This window comes from Etheostoma spectabile, chromosome 4, assembly GCF_008692095.1.
Source record: "Etheostoma spectabile isolate EspeVRDwgs_2016 chromosome 4, UIUC_Espe_1.0, whole genome shotgun sequence".
Taxonomy (NCBI): Eukaryota; Metazoa; Chordata; class Actinopteri; order Perciformes; family Percidae; genus Etheostoma; species Etheostoma spectabile.
Genome location: NC_045736.1, coordinates 6,432,905 through 6,453,708, shown reverse-complemented (window position 1 = coordinate 6,453,708; position 20,804 = coordinate 6,432,905).

Below are 20,804 nucleotides of genomic sequence, written 5' to 3'. Positions count from 1 at the left end.
GGAGTTGGATTCAATCCAAGCACAGATATTACTCATATTACTCGTATGATACTTGTACTCGCAAAAGTGCTTTATCCGTACCGGATACTCGGATCACCCCTACTTATTACTCGTCAGAATCTTAAAGTTATTTTTTTGGGGGGTTTTATTCCCTTATTAGACAGACAGATTTTACGTGTGAAAGGGGAAGAGAGGAGGGGGGATGACATGCGGCAAAGGGGCCACAGGTCGAACCCGGGCGGCCACGTCGAGGAGCAAGCCTCTGTACACGGGCATCCGCACAGACCACTGCGCTATCTGGATCGCCACTCAGTCAGAATCTTATAACCATGAGTTTCTGTCATAAAATCATATATGTGATGTTTAGGCCTGTTGGCAGACATCCATTTAAAATGTAGCCATTGCCATATAAAGCCTGTGTTCTCCATGTCCATGAAGTTCCTCAGCGTGCTCTCTAGTAACTTTGTGTGCTCCAGGTAGCTTTGTATAAAAAATGTTGTCATTCGCAAGGCTACTTTTACTTTTATACTATAAGTAAATTTCCAAGCCTGTTTTGTTACTTTACTTGAGTAAAAGAGTTTAATCAGTACTTTCACTTTTCCAGAGTATTTTTTAACATAAGTATCTGTACTTCTACTAAGTACGGAAAGTGATACTTTTGCCATCTCTGGCCGTTCCGTAAACCACTGTCCTGATCATGTGCAAGTCAGAGTTGTTCTCTGCAACCGCACAGCTTAGTTTCTAGATTGTAGAACGAGTAACGAGAGGAAAATTCAACAGATAGCAGCATTATACGTCGTCTCAAGGTTTACAAGTTTACTAGTAAACGCAACAATTGTTCCCATCTATTCAATTCTATTTTATTTATATATCAATTCATAACAAGAATTATCTCGAGACACTTTACAGATAGAGTAGGTCTAGACCACACTCCAGAATTACAAGGACCCAACAGTTCTAGTTTCCTCCAGAGCAAGCAACAGTGCGACAGTGCAAGGAAACTTCCTTTTAGGCAGAAACCTCGGCAGACCCAGGCTCTTGGTAGGCGTTGTCTGACGGGCCGGTTGGGGTTAGAATGAAGAGTGGAATTAACAAAAATAGAAAAAAAAAAAAAAAAAAAGAAATAGTAGTTTTGTAGCATTTTTTGTATAGTTCATGGCATAGCAGGGCACGTGGGCATTACGGCACATCAGGGCACAGCAGAGCGTAGCAAGAGACATGGCATCGCAGACAGACACGTGTAGCGGGACCATGGCGACAGCTGCTACCATGATTTTGGGACCTCCCTGATCCAAGGAAACATGCTGGGGGAAAAAGAACATAAGTGACTCCCCAGAGCTAGGTTAGTAACAAGCATTTCTGGGACATGGATGCACACAAAATGGAAGATAGAAAGATAGAAAGATAGAGAGAGAGGAGCTCAGTGTGTCGAAGGAAGAAAGTCCCCCAGCTGTCTAAAACTATACAGCATAACCAGAGAGACAGGTAAAGAGAGGAGCCTGGTCAGCTAGAACTCTCCCCAACCGGATGGGCTGTATGCCCTGCCTCCCTCTAGTTTATTATATTATTGATTATACGATATCTAAATCTGAAAATATGATGAAGCAGGTGGGCCGAGTTAGGTGGAAGCTGCGACTCCTCACTCCCTAACTATTTTCAATTCAATTTAGAGGTGCTCAGTGCATCATGGGAAGTCCCAGCAGTCTAGGCCTATAGCGGCGTACTAATGGATGGTTCAGGACTTTCCTGAGCCAGCCCTAACTATAAGCTTTATCCAAAGAAAGGAAAGTCTTGAAACCTACTCTTAAATGTGGAGACAGTGGTCTGCCTCCTGAACCCAAACTGGAACCTGATTCCACAGGAGATGAGCCGATTAGCTGAACGCCTGGCTCCCTTTCTACTTTTAGACTCTAGGAACCACAAGTAACCCTGCATTCTGGGAGCGTAGTGCTCTTGTAGGGTGGTTGTAAGGTACTATGAGACTCTTTAAGATAAGATGGTGCCTGACCATGAGAGCTTTTAGGTGAGAAGAGGATTTTAAATTCTATTCTGTATTTCACAGGAAGCCATGCAGAGAAGCTAAAACCGGAAAGATGTGATCTCTTTTCCTTGTTCCTGTCAGAACACGTGCGTGCAGCAATCTGGATCAGCTGAAGAGTCTTTATGGACTTTTTTCGAGAGCCTGATAGTAAAAGAATTGGAGAAAATCAACATACTTGTTGCTATGTGCCGCCTGAATTTGGACTCGTCTTGAGAAGAGAGCTTCACCAGTTCTCTGTTGCAAGCCACGCGGGTAGGCCATGTCCTATTTGAGACATTTAAGTGAAATGGAAATGTTCATTGCACTCTGCTTATGGCAAAGTCCTGAGTAGTAGGTCCTATAAAGTTACAACTATTCCCAGATTAGAGTTGACAGCTGCTGTGTTTCAGTTGTAGTGAGCAACACTCGAAGGAGGTGCTCGGTCTCACAGACATTGACGCGTACTTCTGGACTGACTCCAAGGGTCTTGGGGTTCATTAATAATGCGGACAGCGTTTCCACACAGAATACAAAAGGTAGTCTCAGCACATCTCCAGAGCAATGGAGATACGTCCCAACTATAAAATCCTGCTGATTCGCCTCAAGAGGCTCGAGTGCAGGCAAGCTTCTAACATCAAATTGGTTTAAAAGGACCTCAGTTTCTATGGGAGAAAGAACTTCCCCCAGTTGCGGACACTGTTGCAGAAATCAGATCGGCAACCATGAAGTCCAAAGGGCTCAGACACTCAAGTACAGACTATGGAGCAGTTTAGTCTCTCAGTCGTTGTCAAGGTTTTCTTTGTGTACAAGGCCACGCAAGCAGACATAGACACAGATAAAGACGCACAGTGCATCATCATTAAGGAATTTCGAAGACAAGTTTATCCGAGGAGATAAGCTCCTCGTCATGGAAGTCAACTTCCATCTCACAAAACGAACGAAGGAGGCTCTCAAGCATTGGATGGAAATCGTATTACTACATTCTTGGCTCAAAAGCAGTGCAACTTCCTTTTGAACGCTCCCCCACTCAAGCCATGCAGGAGGAGTAGGGAAAGGCAAATCTGAACAGTGAGAACGTGCTTCGTTCCACTCTCTCAATCTCCCCAGGTAGGTGGATGATGCCTCTCTTTGGACATTCTTCTATGAGGCAATGGCCATTGTGAACAGTAGGCCGCTCACAGTCAACAACCTTACTGATCCAGACAGTCCTGAACCACTAACACCCAATCACCTGCTCACTATGCATTACCCCTTGGCATCTTCTCAAAGAGGACATGTATGCTCGTAAGAGATGGCGTCATGGTCAGTATCTTGTGAACAGTTCTGGAGTCGTTGAAAGGGAGTACCTCTCTATATCGCCACCAGACAACACTGGCACATCCAGAAGAAACCTAAAAGTTGGTGAAATTATCATAGAAAGGGTAGAGATTGCCACGGAATGAGTGGAGATGGCTAAAGTGTAAACAATGCTTATAAAGATGGCTTGTGAGAAAGGTAAAGTTCTGTCTCGGTGAACAGAAGATGAGAAAGGAGGGACAACGTTCTGGCCATCCATCATCGAAACCCCAGTTGAGAAGCTGATACTGCTCCTAGAGTCAGTTTGAAGACCTAACAACCATATCCTTTTTCTATACAGTCATCATCAAATAGGACTCATAAATGGACATATTGATGAGACATTGTTCGCTTTTGTCTTTAGTAAGTAATATTTTGGGTTTAAATTATTCATCTTACTTCTATAGTTGTTCTGTAAAGCATTAATAATTTGGGAGGTAAATGGCCCTTATAGGTTTCTCTGGATGTAGTTTTCCGACGCTAATGCTTTTATTTGAAAGTTCCGAGAAAAACCGAACGTAAATGTACGCCACACAAACAAAAAGGAAAAAGCGGCCGAACGAATGCACTACAATGATATTGTTTTTAGCACCGTGGCGGTTAAAGGCAGAAGGTATGCTAGCTGTAACTTAATTTATTTCACAACTGTTTGTGATCTGGGTTACTTTGTTTTTGTTCCGTTTTGTTAGTTTCACTGAGATTAGAGAGTACGATTCAGTATAGCTAACAGCCCATATTGCATTAGCCTGTTGCTGAGAGACCTACAGCGAATTGATGTAAAGTGAAGGCGTTGTTGGTTTTTCCATTTTTTTCTCAGCTCTACGGCAATTTAAAGAGTGTTCGAAGCTAGTAATAAGGAATGTTGCAAAGGGGACAGATAAAGATTCCTGTATTATCAGTCAATAAAGAGCCACGACCATTATCAGCCGTGGACGGCACACCAACAGAACACAAAATATCACAGGATAAGTACTCTGAACAGGACACCGTGCCACTTAACCGGATGGAGCCATACTACTCAAAATCCATACCAGTTCATGGACAATATTAGCCTATTGGGACAAATAAATAAATAGCCCTAAGTTCCCGATGTGTGTTGAAATGTTTGTTTAAAAAACACTTGAATAGGAAATTTGGATGTTAGTTAAAACAGTCTAGGGAAATATAAATTATAGTGTAAGTAAAATTCATTATTTACCTGTTTATTTATAGCTGCGGGATAGCAAACTTATTTGTTTAATAGTAATTTAGTTTACGAAGACCTCACGGGCACGTCTTTTATTTGATAAGTAGCCTACATGGATGTTTGTCTGTTGGGTCTTCTGGCTGTGGAAGTTCTCCGTAAAGACAGCATTTTCGTCGTGAATTCGTAATAGCCATTCATTAAATTTTGGGGCAGAAACCCGGGAAGTCAAGAGTAAGGACTTTGAACCGTCAAAGTTGGAAGCTAGCTGTTAGTGTAGCTACGCGATGACGGGGCGATTTGAAAGGAGAAAAGAAAAGCGGCGCACAACCGCGACTCGAAAACAAAGCTGTGGACTTTTATGGAAGAGGAGGTGACCAAAGGATGTATTCCAACGGGATACCCTACGTGAAATGCTGTCAGTACTACGACAAAGGAGGAAAGTTTAACAGACGTAGCAAAGGGCACGAGGAGCATCTGCAATGACGACATAGGCGGATTATTAGATTGCAAATACCCGGATTACCAGGACCGCATTCTCCATGGAAGGTACTCGCCAACAAGACAAGCCGAGGAGAGGGCAGCGAGGAATCCTTAGGGATACATAGTGATTACATATGAAGCACGCTATGCCCAGTGCTTCGCAGCTTAATATTGGATGACATAGCACGGCTTACACACGCAAGTCAGACTCAAGGATTAATAGAAGGGGCTCTTGAGATCATCAAAATTCCTGCAAACTGAGGTCAAAGCAGAGAGAGAGCACTTATATATCAATCTGAAAAGCCAAAGCGGATAGCGAATAGGTTGTGAACGTTTTAAAGTTTGAAACACGTCTGTAAGTGAAAGATTGAAGGCGCAGAGAACAGAAGAAAAGAAACTTTTGGGAGCAGAAGAAGATTGAGGATTTGAAGTTGCTCATTGACTTAATGTTACAAAATATGGTTTAAAAGCTTAATATTTGCAAAAAGATAAATGCAGAAAAAATTGCTGAAGAAGTCCCTCATCTGCTTGAAGAGCTGAAGATTTGAAGAGTTTTGAACGGTTTAAATGCTGAAAGTATGCAGAAGATCGGAGAGCCAAAAACGTATACGGAATAATAAAAAAGAAAGATAAAGAAAGAACCAAATCACAATCGTGGAATGCTGTTAGAAACAGCATTCCCACGAAAAATAAAGACTGCAATAACAATAGTGGGAAATGCTGAACAGCATTCCCACTAAAATAAAGAAACCGAATAACATAGTGAATGCTAAAAGCATTCCCACAAAAGAATAAATAAAGAACGAATAACATCGTTGGAATGCTGTAGAACAGCTTCCCACGAAAATAAATAAAGAACCGCATAAACAAATAGTGGAATGCGAACAACATTCCCACTAAATAAGAAGATAACACTAGTTGGAATGCTGAACAGAATTCCACACTAAAATAATAAGTAGGCAATAATACGGCATTGTGCCGAAGTGTGCTATTGCAGCACCACGGCACACGAATAATAAATTTAATTGTAATGCAATTTATATTTGCCCCCAAAAAATCTCAAAGTGTACATGGTAAAAAAGTAAGTGATAAAATAAAACACATGGAGAGCATGAAAATAATAATATAAAATAAACAAAAACTGTAGAAAAGGGCAAGAGATCAGTCAAAAGCTCTCCTAAAAAGGTGGGTTTTAAGCCACGGTTAAAATCATCCACAGTTGTGGGTCTAAGGTGGGTCAGGGGAGCATTACCACAGTCTGGAAGCGATGAGCAGAAAGCCCGATTCCATAGTACGGAAGCTTTGTCCTGGGAGGTTTCAGGAGAAACCGAGGCAGACGGATGGTGGTCTGGGTTGGGGTTCTATGGGTGAGAAGTTCTTGAGGTAGGGGGGGCTCCCGTGGATGCACTGATGGGTGAGGAGGGAGACCTTGTACTCAATCCTGAGAGCACAGGAAGCCAGGGAGAGATTTGAGGATGGGGGTGATGTGGGCGTGTTTGCGCACCGCAACAGGATCCTAGCAGCGATGTTCGGGATGTACTGTAGCTTTTGAAGGCTTTCTCAGGGATCCCAGTGCGGAGCGCATTGCAGTAGTCCAGCTGGAGGAGACAAACGCGTGGACAAGCCTTTTTTCGCATCAGCGTGAGTGAGTTTGGGACGGAGTTTAGCGAGTTACGGAGGTGAAGAAGGAGGTCTTGCAGAGAGTTTTATGTGGCCGCAAGGGCCAGAATAAGAGTTGTTTGGGGTTTTTTTTTTACTGTCAGCTGCCCCCCGCCCCCTTTCTCTCTGTGTCTCTCTTACTCACACACACACACACACCACCACACACACACACACACACACATTATACCTGGGGTGGAAATAAAAAAAAAAAAAAAAGAACCCAAAAAAAAATAACAAAGTCACACTGATCATTAAAGAAATTAAAAAAGTTAAAAAAAAAGTTATATTGAGTATGAAATCTGTTCATTACCTTTACTTCATAGTTACAACTGCATGTGTTGTATCAGTGTTGACAAACGTCTGTTAGTTTGTTTGGTACCAGACAACACAATCATCAGAACTTGATGCTGTCATGTAAAAGTTTTCAAATCCGCAATAATATTAAAATTTTTTGACAACTCATATCAATTGCATGCTAAATAAACATTACGGTTTAAAAGCCCCGAAATTCAAGAGAACCGACCCACTTCCGGGCTTAAATATGACCCAGTCTGGGTTAGGCCCGCCAGTCCGAGTACGGATACAGATACAGAATTTATGTGCGGTAAAACCGATACGAGAAGCTGTACTCGCTCTCCCTAATATAATTTTTTATATTATATATATATTATTTATGGGATATTATATATCTTACATACATTACACACACACCACAACACACACAGTACTGTATATCAAAAACACAAACACTTTGGCCTGTACATCACACAGTTACAGGCCAAAAAGTTACATTCTCATTCAAGCGTTCATTTATTATTATGGGACTAATCCCATTTAATTGTAGATTCTCACGGAAGCATCAAAATTATGAAATGAACACATATGGATTTTGTACTTAACAAAAAAGGTGAAATAACTCTTTTTTTATTTAAATTTTTTTTTTAGATTTCTCAAAAATTGCACTCTGTGCTTTTTTGATAGTTGCTGCAAAACTCGGTGTTCTCTCAATGAGCTTATGTTTTCATTTCACGATGTGCCTTGTCAGAGTTAATTAGTGGAATTCTTGCCTTAATAATGGAGTTGGACCATCAGGTGTGTTGTGCAGATGTCAGTTGATACACAGCCGACAGCCCTTTTTGAAAACTGTTAAATTATATTATGGCAAGACCCAATCAGCTAAGTAAAAAAGAAAAAAGGGCCATCATTACTAAGAAATGACGGTCAAAAACTGAATGTTGTCCCCAGCAGTCACAAAAATGTAAAGGCTGTATTTATATAGAGCTTCCAGTTTAACAACTGCTCAAAAGCGCTTTTACATCTACAGGATACATTCACCATTCACACACTGTGGTAGGGGATGCCATCTGCGCATAAGATCCCACACCTCACACACGTCACACTCCGATGCCACAGCACCGGGGAAAACCGGGGTTCAGTGTCGTGCCCAAGGACACTTTGACAATGACTGCGGGGCAGGGATCGAACCACCAACATCCGAGTGGCAGGCAACGCGATCTACCACTGAGCCACAGCGCCCCACAAAAACCGTCAAGCGCTACAACAAAAACGGCCTCACATGGGACCGCCCCAGGAAAGGAAGACCAAGAGTAACTCTGCTGTTGAGGGATAAGTGCATCCGAGCACCAGCCTCAGAAGAAATCGACACGTGAACAGCCGCTCAGATTAGAGACCAGATGAATACCACCATGAGTTTTAGCAGCAGGGGACCACATCTGTAGAACTGTTAAGAGGAGACATGCGCAAATCAGGCCTCTATGTGAAATAGCAGCTAGGAACCACTGGCAAGAGAGGCAACAAGCAGAAGAGATTTGGTGGGCCCAAAAAACTCACATGATATATATATATAGATATATATATATAGAGATATACACACATATATATGGATATGTGTATATGTAAATATATAGTAATATATGTATGTATGTATGTATGGGTATATAATAATCTATATAGATAGGGTATATATATGTATATATAGATACAATATACATATATATATAATATATATGTATAATGTATATACTATATAGACTATGTTTGCCATGGCCGTGTGTGTGACTCGAGTGCCTGGGTATGTTTCAGAAGGTGTAGTTACAACTGCCTTAGTGTCCTTAGCACACAGGAGTAAGGCGGACCGGGATGGCTGCAGTGGCTGGGGGCTAAACTTGGATGTGTCCCCAGGCCGGGGGCTGTTATGATAGTGGGTGGCTGCTAGCTGGCTGGGGTATGACTGTTGGATGTGTCCCAGGGCTGTTTCTCAGCTCTCATCCTGATGAATCCTTACAGCGTTGGGAGTAAGTCTTAGGCAGAAGACAAGGGTGGCGACGCTAGCTAAAATTACATTAGGATTGTCGTCTATATATACATTCAGTTAACGTTCCGATGAATTTGTGGGTTAAGCCCAGAGTGTTAACCGTGGTCAAAACCAGCATCTTTACTGTAGCACAGATGCACTGTTCCTCTACCCTACAGGTTAGGAGCGGAGTGTCCAGTACCATTATTAGTATGACTCATTCCAACGAGTTAATAAACCACTGAAAAAATTTTGGAAACATTATTTAAGGTACAAAAGAATCTTTGGTGTTTGGATCGATTGATACTGAAACCATCAATATTCAATAAATAGGTCTGTGCTATAAACGTGTTGCAAACTGGGATGGAATCAATGACAAAATCAATGTCATGTGGCAGGAACAAAAGTTGATTGCGTTTACTGAGCCCTGGTTTCATCTAAATTTGGGTTCCAGTATGTACTATACGATTATAAATAATGGTAAATGGACGCAATTATGCAGCATGTTTCACCCTAAAAAAGGTGTCTATCACCCCATGCGCGCCTCCAACAACCACGCTGCACGCGAACGCGCGCCAAACCACACACACACACACAAACACACACACCTCACACACACACACATTGATAATTGAATGCACCTGATCAAATAGGCTCCATTTCATGATAAGAACCTACTCTTCACATTGGATGGAAACTAAAATAAATGCTTAAAAGCAAAGACCACAGCATTGCAGTCCAAACATCAGAATTTGGAGAGCGTTTGCAGCCTGCATGGGAGGAGAGTGCGGAAGGACTAACTCGTCTGTGAGCGGGGTCCACCATGGCTGGCTAGCTGAATTGGCAACACTGAAAGGTGAAAAGGGATAGCAAATTCTCTTCAATTGGTTCCAAAGTTGAGATTATGAGGCTCTTTCCTTCCTCAGTGTGACTAGCGCTGACGGGCAGGATCAGCAAGAGCGTCATTTGGTCCAATCCGTTTTCGGGCAGCTGTGGGGGAAAGTCACCTCTTAGTTCATTACATTTGAAATGCAAACAAGGCCGGCAGGGTGTCACATTGGAGGTCATGAGAGCTTTTGAAAAGGACCTCTGTAGTCAAGGAGAAAAATGTTGACAGGCAAGCTTATTCATTGCTCACAAACCAGACAAATTATAAATATTGCCTCTTTCAAGGCGCCACTCTTCTTTTTGGGGGGCCAAACCCACACACAGGATGGTTTAGCATCTTGACAGCCATGAGATTGTTTCTGATAGCCACAATATGGGGCCGCATTGTCACTGTTTAAACATTGCGTTGGAAACTAAGAGATTAACCTTACCAATCCAGCTGTCCAACAGAAGCAGACATTCATTCATAAGAACCCTATAGCCCTAATCCGAACCGTCTTCTCTGAGGAAAAGGAAATTCGACTCATAAACTTAACTTCCTTTGAACTAACGAGAACTAGTTTATAACTGTAAGAGTAGCTTGATTTGCCAGACATTTTGACCCGGAGTCTCTTTCCCACATCTTTGCGTATCATAGTTTAACAATTCACATGGTTGTTCCATGGGACATCAGTGCAATCAGTCTCACAACGTATTGTTGACTTAATGATAAAGAAAAGACATGAGTTGTATTGGGACAAGCCCATCGATCTACCAAAGACATAACTTTACGACCATAATTGTGAGGGTCATAGTTACAGGAAGTACTTAGGGTCCAGATGTGGGGGCTAAGTAGTAAATTGGATGAAATGGAGAAATCTAACTATGTATATATAAACCATTGTTGGTCGCTGTGATTGGCACAGATGGATGTTTCAGGAGGTTTCTTTTCAGAGGCGTGATACTAAAGACCTAAAGTGTTGCTCAAGTGTTTTACTGTATACATTGCACAACACATTGAAATATCCAGCCAAGCTTCCGCCTTATTTCGTTTTTTTTACTCAAAACCAGGGTGGTTTAGAAACTTGATTACTGTAAACAGTTCTTGTATGCAAGCAGTTCATGAAAAGAAAGGTAGCATATGAATAAAAGGTTCACCAAAATCAAGACAGAAAAAAGAGGAATTTCAACAAATGCTGATAGTCCCAAATGGCATTACGGTGTTTGTGATCGTCTCCTGTTCTAGCCTCATTCTCTCCATTACACATGACGGATGAAATGATGAATGGGTTTTAATAAGTCTGTAGCTCACGGTTAGGCTCACGGTATGATGAGGACAACAAATTGGTGCGCTTTTATGGTTTTAAGGGCCCTCCGGCACCCTGTCTGGTAGATACTGAGGATCAACTCTGTGCAAACAGGAAAACTTTCATACAATGGTGAGGGAGATTAATGGCGGAATATAAATTACATTGGATGTTGTGGCAAAATTAGAGCAGAACAATGTACATTTTAAAAAACAAATCCTTTGGCAGAAATGTTGCAACAGCATTAACCTTTTTCATTAGCATGGCGCATGACCAAAAAGAACATAAACAGCAGCAAAACTCAAGCTATATCCAACAAAAAACCCTACGGTAAAATTGAACAGGTTGTACAGTTTGATTGACGATGACTTCAGGCAAGCACTTGCCTCAAAAATTACCACAAAAAAACATTAAAAACCAATTTACACAATTTGTCAAATATCAATCCATTTCTCACAAAATTTCAGAAATTATTTTGGTCTTTGTAAACGGCTCCAAAAAGATGGTTTTACAAGAGAGCTCACGTTTGGAAATTCCTCCATAATTATTTTCTGAATATTTTTCTTCTGGTAGACACATAAAGGATTTTAACGGAACCAAGCCTTGTTGTACTGCAGCTGTACCAGAGAATCATTGGCCTTAGGAACTTAATAATGGCATCGTGATTCGACACAAGTATCGTCTGACAGTGCCTTTGCACGTTTAATTCAAAGAATACTGTAGCTGTGTCAATGGCTAATGGTAATAAAGTATGGCTTTCAACTCGGGGAGAAAAAGTTAATGCAATCTTGCACACCATTTCTCTGCTTGTAGGGCTCGCACAACTGCTGACATAACACAAATGCTTCTTTTATACCTGGCAGGATTGTTTGTGAATGGGGAATGGCCTCCAGGAACCTGACTAAGCATTCCAGAGAGTCGGAATTATTCAAGGGGGAGAACGGCTATGGTTCTGCTGGGAGGGGCAGCCAATAATGGCCCAGAAATAGAAAGAAAGAAATTAGGGACGAGTTTGTAAAAGCTGGGATTTGATCAGATGTTCTCTTTTAAGTCAGGTCCACAATGGGAGTGCAGTCAAACACAGGTATACAATTTTTGTTTGTTAATCTGCAAACTGCATATTAATCTCCAAGAGCATTCTGGTATCTAAGGGAGTTACTGGACAAACTGATTAGTTAGCATTGCCTGCCCAGTAGTATTATATCATAATAATACATTTTATTAAAGGCGCCTCTTTCTTGGCACTAAAGGACGCCGCACAGGAAGTCATATGATTAAAAACAGCAAAACTAAAAACATACATAATAAAACAGCAAAACAAATTACTATACAGCAAAAAAATACTTACAACAGCAAAACAAAACAAATTACTGAACAGCACACATGGTTTTAGGGGGGGCGCTAGGACAGAAGGCAATGAGGTTGGAGTGGGACCAAGAACAAACTTACAGACGCAGATTCAAAGGAGCTGGAGAAAGGGCACAGACCCGGCGAGACTTCCACTTCTCGTAGATTATCGCATGACCCCTCCCCGGCCAGAGCCATGGGGTTGACAGTGTAACACAAATACCCTAGGAGGGATTCGTTGAGTTCAGAAAAGTGTTTGGGCTGTTGCCAGTCTCGGTGTTTTTTTTCAACAGAGAAAGTCTAGATCTAGAAGTCTAGAGCAGGGGTCTTAACAGGGGGGTCAGTGGAGGTAGCATGGGGGGGAGCGAAAGTGTTGGTTGATTAGACGTTTTGTGATACCCCCCCCCTGCAATTTTTACACTATGAAATGTCTTTAAATACAATTAACATGAATTCAACACACTGTAGGTAATACAGATAAAGGCGCAGAAGATGTCTTTCAGTCATCAAATGCACACATGGCACTATAGGACAGTTGAATAACACAATTTTTACAATTAGATATAATTAGGGGGTCCCGCCTCCATCTTCGCCATCCAGTTTGGGGTCCTGCCTGGAAAAAACGTTGAAGACCCCGGTAAGCGTCTACACGGAGATGAAGTCGGGATGAGTTGGCCCTTTGCCTGTCAGTGAGCGGATGTTGAGCAGAGCGAAGTTGCGTGAGTGATGTTCACAGCTGGTGGCGGTTGGCTAGCCAAACGGACTAGGCGGGCTAACACTCGTGGTCAACAGGCCGGTTGTAGAGCGTGGAGGGCCGACCGAGAGTGGACCGATGGACTTTATTCGTTGAGAGTTGTGGTGGAAATTCCGGCGGATTCCCGGTGGATGTATCTCCGGCGGGGCTGGGCGATGTCCGGATGAAGATGGGGGAGCTCGGCGCCGTTTCCAGGCAGCGCCAACCGGAGTTAAGGGTCAATAGCAAAGTACTGCAGCAAAACCATCACCAGCATGTGAACAGGCAGCAGAAAGAGCCAGGCACAGACAGACACGATGTATGTCATACCAGCCACATTTGGGATCCAAAACGTTGGCCAAACGGCCAGGGAAAACGCCAGGGAAGTCAGACCGGCACAGAACAGAGTGAATGATGGTAAAACTCACAGGAAACAGTAGGGTAGTATTCCATGAAGGCAGTTACCACGTCGATAAGGTCGTTAAAGCTCTCATAAAGAGGTCTGGTAAGTTTAAGAGAATAAGAAGTACGAAAGAGCAGCGGCGTAATTGTGCAGCATTCACTCAAAGGTCCTTGTCATGTCAGACTCCAGCACCATACACAAACAACACGGTGGAAAAGAAGACAAATGCGTTGCCACAGTAAACTTCAACTAAGGATGAACATCAACCAAAAAAACCATCAATTGTTTTAGTGAGGAAAAGAAGAAAAAAAGCAAAATCACCGAAAAAACAAAACAAGCCATAGATTACTGTACACAGCAATATAGTGTCTATATTTAGTTGGTGCAATCAATGGACAAAATAAAACATTTATCTCTAATTTCATTTGTGGTATCAAGTCACACACATTTAGATTAAAATAAAAATTGTACTGGAACTACTTTCCTTGAACATGGGCGGACTGGGACCAAATGCAGCCGTGGCACTGTAGCAACACAGCCCACATTACCATGCCCATGCTGCCCCACCCACGGACACGGGTATCACTAATTACATTTGGTACAGACGATGAAATAATAAAAGCAGTAACTTATGTAACAGATGTCCTTAAACGTCTAAGTAAGTAACGGAAACAATGCATTCTACTTTTTTAAAGACAAGTTTGTAGCAAAATGACAATACGGTATCTGATGTGGTGTAGGATGTTACTGTCATTATCTACAGTATGTCTTTGTTGCACTGTCAGTCGGTTTCTCTTGTGATACTTACAATTGTCTGTCTGGCCCGCATCTTTTCATCTTTTTCTAGCTCTCTAACTCTAACTAGATTGGCAATTAAAATGTTGTTTAGGGCTTGTCTGTGTTATACGGAGTTTTTCATTGGTAAGATTGGGCCCCGGGGGACACATAAAGAAGGGCGAGGTCTTGAGAGTCTGGGGGGTCTCCACCCATGGGAATTTGATGGTTAAACGACTTCCATTCGCCTGCATTCTGATACATTTTTAGGCACCATTTACTGGTAAAAACTGCTTGTTCTTGCTAAAAAACTGCTGCTGGAACTTTCAATTTACTCGGGAGTCATCCCAAAGGATCAAATAAAGAGAAGTCTAAGTCAAGTCTAAGTCTGTATGGCATGGGCAAGGAATCACTAAATTGGTGGCGGACAATTCAACTAGAAATAAGAACTGGATAAGATCGTGATGTTGAATATAAGCCTACCGTGTATGGACATCACGACAGGCTACATGGGAACCGCGATTAATTTGCAGTTTAAACTACAGGAAGTATATGGTGTAAAACTAAACACTAGTGAATGGGGGCAAAGCAGACATGCTAATGTGTTAACATGAGTACCCTGAAACAAGACGCTGCTTGTTCAAGGTCATCATGTGTACTCCTATAGGCCTACAATTTCATCAGGCGTTAAAACCAACTGTCCAAAAGACCAATTTGACTATTTAATTTTGACAATAAGCCGTATTTAACCAGTAATAAAACGTCTCAAATTTATTACTGATGCCTCTTTTACAAGCGGTTGCAGACAGACAGCAGTCGGAGTTCTGACAAAACTCTGCACCCGTCAGCAACTTTCTCGGTGCGGAGTGTCCCAAAGTAATCCTCCAATGGATGTTTGGCCCCATCTGGGACCAGGCCGGCCGTGGTCGATGGCCAAATGCGTCATATTTATTATATTTTAATATAACTATTATTATAAACCATAGTGCAAGCGTGCAAGCGATAAAACCCAGATGTGATGCAGGCATTCTGTAAGAATGCCATATGGCCAATACGCCTTAATTCTGAAGATGTTTCTGGAAAAGCTATATGATATGGTTTTTCCAGGGCTTGTCAGTGTCTACGTGCTAGAAAACCAATTACGAACGTAAATGGGGGAAATGTCAACCAAAATATACGGAAGATTAAAGCGATTAAAAAGGAGCAAATCATCCTATGACTGCAGTTTCGCCTTACAAAAAACAAGTATTACAGTACTTGCATTTAGTACTTTTTTTCATTACTTGTTCAAGTCGCTTTATCCAAAGCGTTATAAATGTATCAGAGTGGAACCTCCGCAATTAGTTGTTAATGCCTGCTCAAGGGACAGGGATTGGTTGATGTATTTGCAGTGGGCAATCAATCCCTGGTTCACACAATAAAAGGTATGTGTCAATCACATGCTCACACACTACTGCATAGCACCAACTGGAAAACATACAAAGTTAGCATTTAGCCGGTAAAATATCATAGAGCATTTAGGAAGCAGCAATAGATGTAGATAAAGATGGACGATGCGTCTCAACTTCCTCCAACGGTACAAAAATTCAAACAAAATATCCTAGATGTAGGACGCTGCCAATTTGTAATGTGGGAAAACAGAATGGAGGTGAGGGATATCCCAATTGCCATTATGTCAGGCTGCTTATACGAGAAATGGACTTCCGTCTATAAAGATTACCCCTCCATTAAAATAGAGGGGCAGAATATAAGGGGACTATACTGCAGCCTTGCCACCAACCACTCAACAGGTTTTCAGTTTCATTATGAAATTTATGCATGCAAACCTTGCCACTGTAGTACCATTATGTGTATGCTTCATGCTTCATCCTCTGGGTCCTTACACCATATTAGCTCCCAGGTCAATCACCCTGGCCGGCAGCAGTTATTTAATTATCATCTCGGGCTGACCTCACAGGTCTGGCAGCTGGTTTTCGGACAGGAGACTGACACTAAACAGGACATTTCGACCTCAGTTTGAAATACTACCCCTCTCTCAGCCAATCAGGCGGCAGAGGATCCACTCCTGCAGTTGCTATAACTAGGACACAACTCAAGGGCTAAATGGATTGGAACAATCTTTCTAGATGCAATGGAAAAAGTGAAGCATTGAGCGGGCTCTATGGAAAATGTGGTAGTCGAACGTTTTATGACGACGCCTGCCAGCTCTTGTGGGATAAAAAAGACAGAGAAGACCTCACAGTTCAAACTGAGAAGCCACGGCCATTCTTTTCCACCAAGTGATATGAATAAAAGTTGTTCAGTGGCAGGGCCTGAGTCTGGGCAACAGCTCCTGCTTATGGTCACAGGGCTCAAGCTCACTTTTTAAAGGATGTGTTGTATGACTATAGGTACTATCAAAATGACCGATTAGAAAGCCTCTGTTGATTATCGGGATAACCCATGTCCTGGAACTCAACGTTACTGACAGTTGGAAATCCAAAGGGGTACCGAAATAGAAAGAGTTGAACACATAAAAGTAGTTGGGCATTGATTTTTAACGACGGCTAACATGGTATGTCATGCTGACTCATTGATGAAAAAATTCAAGGAGGTATACTGTTGAGGAGGAGTTGCAGTCTTTAAGGTGAATATGGATGTGGTGAGAATGGTTTTTATGTCAGTAGTGTTGGAGTACTCTATGGTGGGGTGGGGGGAATGCAGGGAAATGAGAAGGCCAGGATTGATAGTAGAGTGACTAAAAAGGCCGGGGAGGAAAATGGGGGGAATATTCAGTGGATCAGGGTAGGACGATCATTGATAAAATGACACAAAATAACAAGGGGACCCAGGGCACCCTCTTCAGGTCATATGACTGGCAGGGTGCATAGATAGAGCGTAGTGGTAGATAGACCTCCTGTGACACTAACAAAGCGGTGTGCTCTCTTTTATACCTCAGGCTATTAGCAGCACAACAAGCACTGTAAACGTACAGGTTTATACGTTTTTATTTTAATTTTTGTTTTGTATTTATGTATAGATATTGTAGTGTATTTGTGGATATGGTATTAATTAATTTTTTTGTCGTTTTTATGGGTTTATGATGGCGAGTGGGAGTACCTTAATTCCAGTTTTTCTGGATGAAAAAAACTTGACTTTCTTGACTGACTTGTGGTCGTTTGACAACCAAGCATCAGATTTTAGTTGCCGAAAATGACAATAAGGTTGCCATGTTTAAAACTGCCTATATTTGAAGCAATTGATTTCTTATGGAAACTATACCACATTTTAATAATGAGACAATGAGAAATGGTTTGCATGTAATTCCATCTTTGGCTCTGCACAAAAAAGGGGGGGAATTTAAATAATTATTCAAAATGTAATAGCCAAACTTAACCAAATATTCTTTCAACCAGAGTGAGTAATTGTAGTGAGTGCTGCTCTCACTAAATATTTGCATACCCAGTGAAATAACTGTAAGCTTAAACACTTATCTTACAGTAGGTCTTCTAAGCACTCACAGTTCTTACAGATTCAAACAGTTTGATAAAATACATAGTGGTTGCGAGCGCTTGGTAGCTATAACACTACGTACTTTAGCTTAGTTTTAGCAACTTTAGCTTAGCAGCTAGGCCAGGCTCTCCCTCTCGCTCTCCTACTTTTCTGCTTCGGTGTGTAGATGTTTAGTTACCTCCTCTGTTCCTTTAACGGTAATGGTAGGTGTGATAAGTGTGGATTTATAACATGGAGGCAAGGCTAGGATAGAAGTCCGGTCCAACTATGATAGAATAAGTCGTTAGTACGGTAGCTTAGGCCACCCTCCGGTAGTCGGTGTGCAGGCGGCCTGAGCCTGCGTTGCCTCTGGTAGCCATCCCCGGCATCTCTCTGCGCAACCATGAAAGGGTGGCTTGGTGTCTTCCGAGGCAGAAGTAGTCATAAGCCTTTAAAGCCGGGACCACCACCAGCGAAGCAGCGGCCATAGTCAGTGATACGGAGGCCAGAGGGGGGCGGGGCGGACATTGAGTCTTAATTGAAACTGGTGGCTAAGGATAAAACGCAAATACAGTAAGATGTGATTCATGTCGGGGCGTAATGATCCCGTTACGCCAGTCGGAGGTGGGTCACGAAGAGTAATGTTTAAAATGTGTGTACATACACAAAACAGTTCTGGGACACTGTGTTTTCTTTGGCCCCTTGCAAAACAAACAGTGATGAAATGTATAGCCGCATGTCATCGTTTGCCGCGGCTGTTGAGGTGGTGTCCAGCACAACAATATGGCTTTGTAGATCATGGTAGACTTTTGGGAAAGACATGGGTTCTGATTTGGAGAGCCGGCATTCATCCACTGGGGTTGGTGCAGCTCTCATTTTCAACTCCATGACAGAGCGAGACCAGAGGCAGAGCGCAGGTCTAAACACACTTCTCTGCACTTCAGATAGTTACTTGGATGGCACACCCTGGCCTCCAGCCACCACTGTGAGGAATATTGGAGTTATCTATGATCAGGAAATGTCGTTTAATTCTCACATTAAGTAAATTTCAAGGACCGCCTTTTTCACCCTACGTATATTGCAAAAATCAGAATATCCTGTCTAAAAAAAAATGATGCAGAAAAAAAACTGTCAATGCATTTGTTATTCTAGGCTGGATTACTGTAATTCTTTATTATAAGGCTGCTCGAAACAAAGTCCATAAAGGGACTCTTCGCTGATCCACGAATGCTGTAGGCCGTGTTCTGACAGGAACCAGGAATAGAGATCCCTCTCTTCAATTTTAGTTTCTCTGCATTGGCTTCCTGTAAAAAATCCAGAATAGGAATTTTAGGCCAGGCTATAGTAAGCCAGAGCAGTGTACTTCTCGTTATTTAATAGAGAAAATAGGAACACCCCGGTTTCTTTCAGACGTGTAGCCAGGCTAACGGAAGGTCACAGCTCTACGGAGCCAAGTATTCACTAGCTCTTAGTAGTAACGACTTTATGAGATTTTCAATGATAAAATTGCACTATTAGAAAGCAAAAATTCACCAAGACCTGCCGTTAAAATGGCAATGGACTATCTATAACTCAGGACTTCAGAACAGCTGTAAAACCAGATATATGTTTAGATGCTTGGTTCACTGATCTTTTCAATTAATTCAAAATTATCTTCATCTACACCATCAACCTGCCTCTTGATCCATCCCGACTAGGGTACATAAGAAGTTTTACCATTAGTAACACGGTGCTACGGATAGAACCAATGTCTTATTAACAGGCGATGTCCCACAGCACTTTAAGATAGCTGTAATTAAACACTCTTCTGAAAAAAAAAAAAAAAAAAAAAAAAAAAAAAAAAAGCCCAACCTTGATCCAGATGTTTAGCCAAATATAGCACTATATCTAACCTTCCATTTCTCTCTAAGATTCTTGAGAAAGCAGGTTGCCAAACAGCTATGTGACTGTCTGCATAACAAACCGCTTATTGAGGATTTTCCCTCAGATTTAGAGTTAATCATAGTACGAGACAGCGTTGTGAAAATTACAATGCCCTCCTAATTGCATCAGACAAAGGACTTATCTCTGTTACTTGTGTGATTAGCCTTTAGTGCTGCATTCTGATCTATGGACCGTCAGATCTTATTAAAGAGATTGGAACATTTAATCGGCCTAAAGGTACTGCCTCTCTAAGCTGGTTTAGTCTATTTATCAGAGCGATCTCAGTTTTGTTCATGTTAAGAATCCTCTGTTTGCACGCCAAAGTTAGTCATGGAGGCCCACAAGGAGGCGGTGCGCGGCCAATCCTTTTAACTATATTGCTTCCTTTAGGCAATATTATCAGAAAGCACTCCATAAACTTAATTGTTATGCTATGATATAAATTATACTAATCAATCAAGCGGAGAATCTGTCTACCTAAAACCTGTAAAACGGTACAGATGGGAGAAGTCTCCCTGGGCATTGTGCTGTGGTTCACACCCCCTGTACACACTGCCCAATGGCACATGAAAACACAAACCAAGGCAACACCTGGTCGAATTGTGTAACCCTATTTCCAGGCCCTGATGAAAATGGGAGGTATTGTCAGCTAGGTTTCAATTGGCTAGGTGGTTACTATATGTTTCGGGTACCCTTTTATTAACAATACCCGCTGGTGGTGCGCCCCTTGGGTATGTCTGCGGCGCTAGCGTATATACCGGCAGTACCCACAATCGTCATATATCCCCCGGTAGACGCTTCTCCATCACCTTCCTCTCACTTATCCGCGCTCCACCCAACGAAGATATTACTCGTATGATACTTGTACTCGGCAAAAGTGCTTTATCCGTACCGGATACTCGGATCACCCCTACTTATTACTCAGTCAGAATCTTAAAGTTATTTTTTTTTGGGGGGGTTTTATTCCCTTTATTAGACAGGA